This window comes from Physeter macrocephalus, chromosome 1 (genome assembly GCF_002837175.3).
Source record: "Physeter macrocephalus isolate SW-GA chromosome 1, ASM283717v5, whole genome shotgun sequence".
Lineage (NCBI taxonomy): Eukaryota > Metazoa > Chordata > Mammalia > Artiodactyla > Physeteridae > Physeter > Physeter macrocephalus.
In genome coordinates, this window is record NC_041214.2 from 66,594,560 (window position 1) to 66,602,721 (window position 8,162).

Below are 8,162 nucleotides of genomic sequence, written 5' to 3' on the forward strand. Positions count from 1 at the left end.
TTTTCTTTTTAATTCTCATAATACCATCATAAGGTAATTATTATTTTCATACCAATTTCTAGATGAGAAAACTGAAATTAAACTGATTAAGAACATTCACAAGAATCATATAAGTAAGTAGTGGTGATTAGATTCAAGCTCTGGGCTCTGACTTGAATCCTGTTCTCTTGTTGCCTCTTTCTGCTTTGATAAAAGAACAAGAAACAAGTAACAAGTTCAAAGACTGTCTTCGTTGTTAGAATCCGGGGGACAAATGAAGAGAAAATTATTCACATTTTCAATTCCAATATGAAGGTTAACCCAAGTGTCCCTTTAGGCAAGTTGCCCAGACTCTACTGTTTCTTCTCCATAACTGCTTCTTTCACTCATTTGGCATCTCTCTCATATTGAATGATGAGTCTGCTTTCAACATTTTTCTGTTAGTGAAAGACAGAAGGAAAAAGAGAGTATTGAGCTTCAAGCCTTTTATTTATTACAGTTATTGAAATATTTTCAGAAATAAAGGCTGCAAATCTGTACTCCAAAAAGGGTTGCTTGACATTTCAAAATAGTACCATTTATGTAAAGATAAGAGCATGCTATTTACAAATCTTCCTTAAGACAAATGTATATGATGTTTCAAGGATTCTTTTCATCTTAAAACTGCAATGCTTATATCTGTTTTCTATCTACTACTGCCTTAAAAGTAACAAAAATAAAAAGCATGAATCCAGCTCTGACTGCCCATGCATTGTTATGCACAAATGGATAGAAGCCAGCTCCTTCCACATTAGATTATATGGCCTTACCGACCTACTTACAGGTGCACAATATTTTCTATCTGCTGGAAAGAATCTGTAGTGTGTGTGTGTGTGTGGGGGGGGGGTAAATCTGAAATAAAAGAGAAATAACTGGGTAGATGATGAATTGTAGAAAAAAGAGAAAACAGCCTTTTTTTGCATCTTTTTTTTCACAGGGCAAGGGGAAAGAAAGAGGCCTTTCATTGTCTTGAAAGTAAAGTCCCTAAGATTTATCATCATCTGCAACTGACACCAAAATAAATGTCTCAAACAAGTCATAGAACCTGATGCCAGCAAATTGGCACATAGATGTCATATATTAAAAAAATTCTCTCTCATGGGAGATGTTCTAGAAGTGAGACCATTTTGGGGATATATTGATCATATGGTACCAAAATAGAGGTTTGGTGGAATACTCAGAAATCCCTTACAACTCTCGTATTTTATGATCTTTAGAGTTATATGGATTAATAAATAATTCCATCTAAATACATTACTATACATATGTGATACTGATAGAAATTTCTGTCACTAAGGCAACAGTGTAAGTACATAGCATATTTCTGGGCTTTCCATTGCAATTCATAAAATAAACAATATTTTAGAATTGTGATATTTAAAAATTGTTACATTCAACAATTCATCTTACAGATGAGAAAACATAGACTCAGGGAAGTGAATTAGCTTATTAAAGGTCCCAGAGCTATCTAGTCATAGACAGTGTGCAAGAAAGGATTATGAAGTTTACTACTTCTTAGAACATCACATTAGCTATTAATATTGTATACATTTCACTCCTCCATCAATATAACGAATAAACTAATATCTTCTTCCCAGAAGTCATATGAATGTTGCTTCATATTTGTAATTTTGAAATGATCATATGAAAGGTACTCTGTATATTTCTGTTTTATACTTATATATATCAAGAAAGAGATTAAATGGATAATTTTCAAAAGCAGAGCATGGGTTTACAGGAAAATTTAAGTTTATCTGGACATTTAATAGGTTGTTCTACTACTAATAAAGTATGAAGAATATACATGCATAATTTAGTAGCATTACTAGCTAGTTATCTCTAAACACTTGGCATCAATAGGTGGTTTCAAACCTTCTTAGCTATAGACTTGGTTGCCTGAAACAAGGCTTCCTGATAATTCATGATGATACTGCAACTGACAGTCAGCTGAGAGGCCCTCTGTTCCTTGGAGTTCTGTATATTACCTAAAAGACCTCAACTCAACTCCATGGCCAATATAAATCCAGGAATCTCCCAAGCTTTCTTCAGATTTGCAGAGAGTTCATAGTTTCATGATCTCCTCCATTACCCAATCTTCTGCTTCCACATGCTAATTTCTCACAAAATGCAACTCCCTTGCCAATTTCCACCTGCAACTAGAACAATTATCTACAACACCTACTTCTTACAAATCATTCATGAAATTCATATGATATAGTAGTTTCCTGAAGTGCTGAAGAATTGAGTAATGGGGAAGGCTGAAGTGGTCTCTGCCTGTCAGGCAGTAAACACTTTTAAGATTGAAATTAGACATCTCTTCTCTGTAGTCCTGTGGTCTCAGGACTACCTGCCTGAAGGCTCCTGGCTCTATGGCTCCTGGCTCCCTCCTCATGTGGCACTTTTGTTCTTCCCAGGTTCCTTTTTTCACTGTCCCCATTTCCTCCTCATTCTCCTTTTCCCTTATCTCTCTGAAGGGGAAAAATAATCCTTCCTTGTCCCAAAAAAGATATTCCATCCTTTGATCTGAAGTCTTTGGAACACGCTTGAGATTTTCTACACCAGGCAGTTAAGTATTTTTTTTTCTCTAACCTACACAAAGGCAGTTTTCTCCCTAGCAATTCTGGAGTATGTTTTAAGATAATCATTTGCCTGTCACTTTTCCAGTTCCAAAGTAAGTATAGGGAGGCTACAAGGGGGCTAGCAGCTGATGCAAGACCCCCAAACTACCAGGAGGCTCTCCTGGAGCAAATCATGAGCCTCCAGATCTAGGAGAGAAGAGATAAAGTAGGGTTTGCAAATGTTCATTTGCCTCTTTGAATGTTATTCAAAATATAATTTTATCAAGGCTACTGTGCTTAGTAATTTTAACTTACCTGACCATAATAATGAAAAGTGTTACTCTTATAAGAAAAGTGTATATTTTTTATAGTTGCTAAATTATTTTATATATGTCATTTGGCTTGCGCTTCACAAAAACCTTCTAGGACAAATAGTTGAGGAAATGTCACTAGTTAAGTTTTATAGATACCAAGAGAGTAAGTGATTTTTATACATAAATGGGATTTCAACTTTAGTCCTTTCACATTTACCTACTCAAATTTAGCTACTTTTCTGTATCTAGGGCCCCTGCTTCCTAAATGCTGACCTCCCTCCTGTCTTGAATTTCTCCAATTCAATCTCCCTTTGCAACCAGAGAGATATTTTAAAAATTCAGATTTGCTCACTTCATATTCTTTTTTTAATTAATTATTTTTTAAAATTGAAATATGTTTGATTTACAATGTTGTATTAGTTTCAGGTGTACAGCAAAGTGATTCAGTTATACATATGTATATATATTCTTTTTCAGATTCTTTTCCCATATAGGTTATTACAAAATATTGAGTATAGTTCCCTGTGCTATACAGTAGGTCTTTGTTGTTATGTATTTTATATATAGTAGTGTGTATATGATATTTATCTTTCTCTGTCTTACTTCCGTTAGTATGATAATATCTAGGTCCATCTATCTTTCTGCAAATGGCATTATTTTGTTCTTTTTTATGGCTGAGTAATATTCCATTGTGTATATGTACCACATCTTCTTTATCCATTCATCTGTCAATGGACATTTAGGTTGCTTCCATGTCTTGGCTATTGTAAATAGTGCTGCAATGAACAATGAGGTGCCTGTTTACTTCATATTCTTATTGAATTGTTTTAATGCCTTCTCATTGCCTGTAAGGTTAAACTCTTTAATTGGCTTATCAGGCCTTGTGTGCTCTGTCTCTGATCCGCTCTTCATCTTCTTTTCTCCACATTATAGGCTATGTAAAATTTTTGTGATTTCTCAATTATACCAAACTCTCCCTTAAGGGCCTTTTTACAGGTTCTTCCTAGCAAACGTTCACCTCTAATCTTCTATCTCCTTCTACTAATAATTTTGTCACATATTACCTCACCTTTGAAGCTGGGTTAGGTCTAGCAAACTATACTACATCATGGCACCAGACACACTGTAGTACAGCTGCTTTTTTATTCATCTGTTTCTGCTAGTACACTAAGTTTTATGAGGACTTTGTTGGCCATATTGCTTAAAAACACTTGAATGAATTAAATCAGGTGTCAGTAAATGATACCTGTGGGCCATATCCAGTCCACAAACTAAGAAGTTTTTAAATCTTAAAGGTTGGGGTGAGGGGTTGGGGGTGGAGAAGGAAGAGGAGGAACATATATATGGGCCTTGAAGCTAAAAAAATTTATGTATCTCTTTACAGAAAAAGTTTGTCAAACTCTGATTTAATAAATGAAACAATGAATTTTAATTTCAAAGCCTTGACCTTTCAACAAACCAGGGTCCTCCTCAAATGTCTTCCAAATATATTTAAAATCTTTTGATTATAGGGAGAAAGTCGCCATGCCTGTTATATGTACATTCTAAACGTCAGTTCACCTCATTGATTAATAGCAATAATAAAAACCTCTGATGTGTATTGCCAGGTAACGGTGGCTGCTTGTGGCATTAACCAGCTTCATGAGATTGATTCAAAAGAGGTGCCTTATATCTGCCAAAAGTATGATGATCTTGGCAGGCTACACAAGAAGTAGAAGAAAACTGTTTTCAAGAGCAAAATCAGCCCGGTAATTCTGACTCTCTTATACTTTGTTTCCCAAGGTATTTTATATGTCAGTTGAGGGCCCATATGCGAAAGAGAAGAAACAAAGCTTTCATTTTAGTTGGTGGCACAGCCTCAACTGCTTTTACAAGAAAAGTGTGGTCTAGGTAGTTTTCAAAGGCTGAAAACAATGTTTTTTTTTTAAAAATTTCTGCTGTTTTTTAATATGTTTTCAAAGTTGTTATTTCAATAGTTGGCATTGTTAAGGTCTATTATGCATTCAACCACATGCGGTTTTATGTATTTTGTCCTTAGCAACCATAGTTTCTTTCTTGTCTGCATCAAAATGAAGATATTTACCCAAAGGTTTTCCCCTTCCAATTTTTCTATTTACTTAGCAAGTTTGCTGCATGATTGCTGATTCTCGAAAACATCAATTAAGAGATAGGGTTGATGGCCAGTCCTGGTGTCTGAGTGATTCCCTGGGCCCAGCACAGGGGCCAACTTTCAAGAGCCCTGAAGACAAGGGGTAACACCCCAAAATATGGACTCATTTTCCATTCTACCTTCGTTGGCCGAGCAGCTGCCAAGAACAAAGGCCGCATCTCCCGATACCTGGCAAACAAATGCAGTATTGCCTCACGAATTGATTGCTTCTCTGAGGTACCTACCAGTGTATTTGGGAGAAGCTTCGAGAACAAGTTGAGCAGCGGCTGTCCTTCTATGAGACTGGAGAGATTCCATGAAAGAATCTGGATGTCATGAAGGAGCAAATGGTTCAGGCAGAGGAAGTGGCTGCTGAGATTACTAGGAAGCTGGAGAAACAGGAGAAGAAACGCTTGAAGAAGGAAAAGAAAAGGCTGGCTGCGACTGCCCTGGCGTCTTCAGAAAACAGCAGTAGTACCCCAGAGGAATGTGAGGAGACAAGTGAAAGACCCAAAACGAAGAAAAAGCAAAAGTCCCAGGAGGCTCCTCAGGAGAATGGGATGGAAGACCCATCTGTCTCCTCCAAACCCCCCAAAAAGAAATCTTTTTCCAAGGAGGAGCTGGTTAGTAGTGATCTTGAAGAGACAGCTGGCAGTGGAAGTCTTACCAAGAGGAAGAAATCTTTCCCCAAAGAGGAACCAGATAGTGACCCTGAAGAGTCAGGAAACAAGAGGGTCCCCAAGAAAAAGAGGAAATTCTCTTCCAAGGAGGAGCCTCTCAGCAGTCGACCTGAAGAGGCTGCTGCCAGCAAGAGCAGCAGCTCCAAGAAAAAGAAACAGCTCCGAAAGCTGTCCCAGGAAAATTAGAATGGACATTTCCCTAGTAGGGCATAACTTACAGAGATATTTCCCAACCCATCCCCTATAGCCCAATAAAAATAAAACCAACAACAAAAAAAACAGATAGGGTGACTAAATAAAATAGATTCTTATTGGTAATTGATGACTCTATTTTTTTTTTTTTTTTTTGTGGTATGCGGGCCTCCCTCTGCTGCGGCCTCTCCCGTTGCAGAGCACAGGCTCCGGACGCGCAGGCTCAGCGGCCATGGCTCACGGGCCCAGCCGCTCCGCGGCATGTGGGATCTTCCCGGACCGGGGCGCGAACCCGGTTCCCCTGCATCGGCAGGCGGACGCGCAACCACTGCGCCACCAGGGAAGCCCGATGACTCTATTTTGAAAACATATTGGCCCTAGTGCTTTTTGTAAAATCATGAAAAGATAAATTAGTGTACAGAGCCACTTCCTACCAAAGTGTTTTAATAGGCATTGGACAATAAATTATGAAAGTTTTAAAATTTTCTTTACTGTATTTATATTTATATTTTTATTTTTTTGCGGTACGCGGGCCTCTCACTGTTGTGGCCTCTCCCATTGCGGAGCACAGGCTCCGGACGTGCAGGCTCAGCGGCCATGGCTCATGGACCCAGCCGCTCCACGGCATGTGGGATCTTCCCGGACCGGGGCACGAACCCTCGTCCCCTGCATCGGCAGGCGGACTCTCAACGACTGCGCCACCAGGGAAGCCCCAGTATTTATAAATTTACTAACTTGAGTAATGTCCTTGGAAAACTATAGCTTGACAATTTTATAGCGCAATTACTGAAAATGCATCTTTTTGTTCACTGGGTTGCTTATAGAAAGTCTACAAACTTTAGGGCATGATTTATTCTCTGCCAAGCAAGAGTATAACCATTCAAACTGAAGGACAGAAACCTAGTCAGACCTAGGCTCTCAGGATGAGGGGTGGGGTGAGGAATTTGAAAACAACAATGAAATAGATTCTGTGCTGAAAACACACAGAATTTTTATTATTTTTACTTACTACTTATTTTACGTTATTTATTTTTAATAAATAATATATAATTTTTTTTATCTTTTTAAAATTATTTTTACTTACTACTATTTTTACTTACTACTTATTTTACATTATTTACTTATTTTAATCACTACTTTGCATAGTGAGGATAATTAAAATACTGACTGCCTGTATAGTCTTAACATATATAGTCAGCTAATAAGAGAAATAAAGTCAGAATCCCTAAGTTTGTTTACTTGTTTAAATTCTCATTTAATTTCTATATATTACTTACAATAAGTGGTGTGTTAGTCTAACCCCAAGCCATGGTCAGTTCCCCTTAGAGATCCTTTACTGGGAACGTCTCAGAAAATGTGGAATCTATTACTGGTTTAGTGCAGAGAGACTCATTATTCAGGAACTAGGTGCAGATAGGGCTTGGAATATTTTAACTGACTTTTTTATAATTCTCATTCATTTACTAAATCATATTGCATTTTAAATTACCTAATACATGCAGGATATTTCAAGATAAATAAGACCTGTGTCTTCTCTCAAGGAGCAAAAGTTTAATTGGGGAGAGAAACCTTTCAATATTATCATCGCAAACAGTGTTAAAGTATGACAAATCGTCTGTGAAAATGCAGACGAGGCAGGGAGTGTCTATCTAGTGGACTCCTTATTAGGTTCATATTGGCAAATCACCAAATAACTGTGATAAAAGGATAGGAAAGAAACATGTTTGAACTTAACAACAACAAAAAAACCCCCATGATTTTCTAAAGAGAAGAACATTGAAATGTTCTAAATATTCCTTTTTTTTGTATTGTTTTGCACCTAGCCAGGTAATTAAATTAAGGGCAAGGAAGATCTGGCAGATGTTGGCATCATAAAATTCAATTTATAACAAGTTCCTCTGATAAAATGTATTATGGACATGTTTATTTAGTAATTTATTATTAGAATATAGTGAATAATGATTTAGCTCTCTTTATGTGAAAGAAATAACTAATAATAATGCTAATATTATCTACTTTTTTTTTAACATCTTTATTGGAGTGTAACTCTTTTACAATAGTGTGTTAGTTTCTCCTTTACAACAAAGTGAATCAGTTATACATATACATTTGTTCCATATCTCTTCCCTCTTGCGTCTCCCTCTCTCCCACCCTCCCTATCCCACCCCTCTCATGGTCACAAAGCACAGAGGTGATCTCCCTGTCCTATGCGGCAGCTTCCCACTAGCTATCTAATTTACATTTGGTAGTG

General features: G+C 37.2%; 1 protein-coding gene across 1 annotated transcript in view; it reads left to right on the forward strand.

Annotated features, from left to right (window-relative positions):
• The first annotated feature begins 4,624 nt into the window (after positions 1-4,624).
• NLGN1 (neuroligin 1) overlaps positions 4,625-8,162 on the forward strand; it is a 951,664-nt gene continuing 948,126 nt past the window's right edge. Inside the window, exon 1 of the mRNA XM_055083836.1 lies at positions 4,625-4,638. The gene's annotated coding sequence lies outside the window, so the exon portion shown is untranslated. The remainder of the gene's footprint in view (positions 4,639-8,162) is intronic.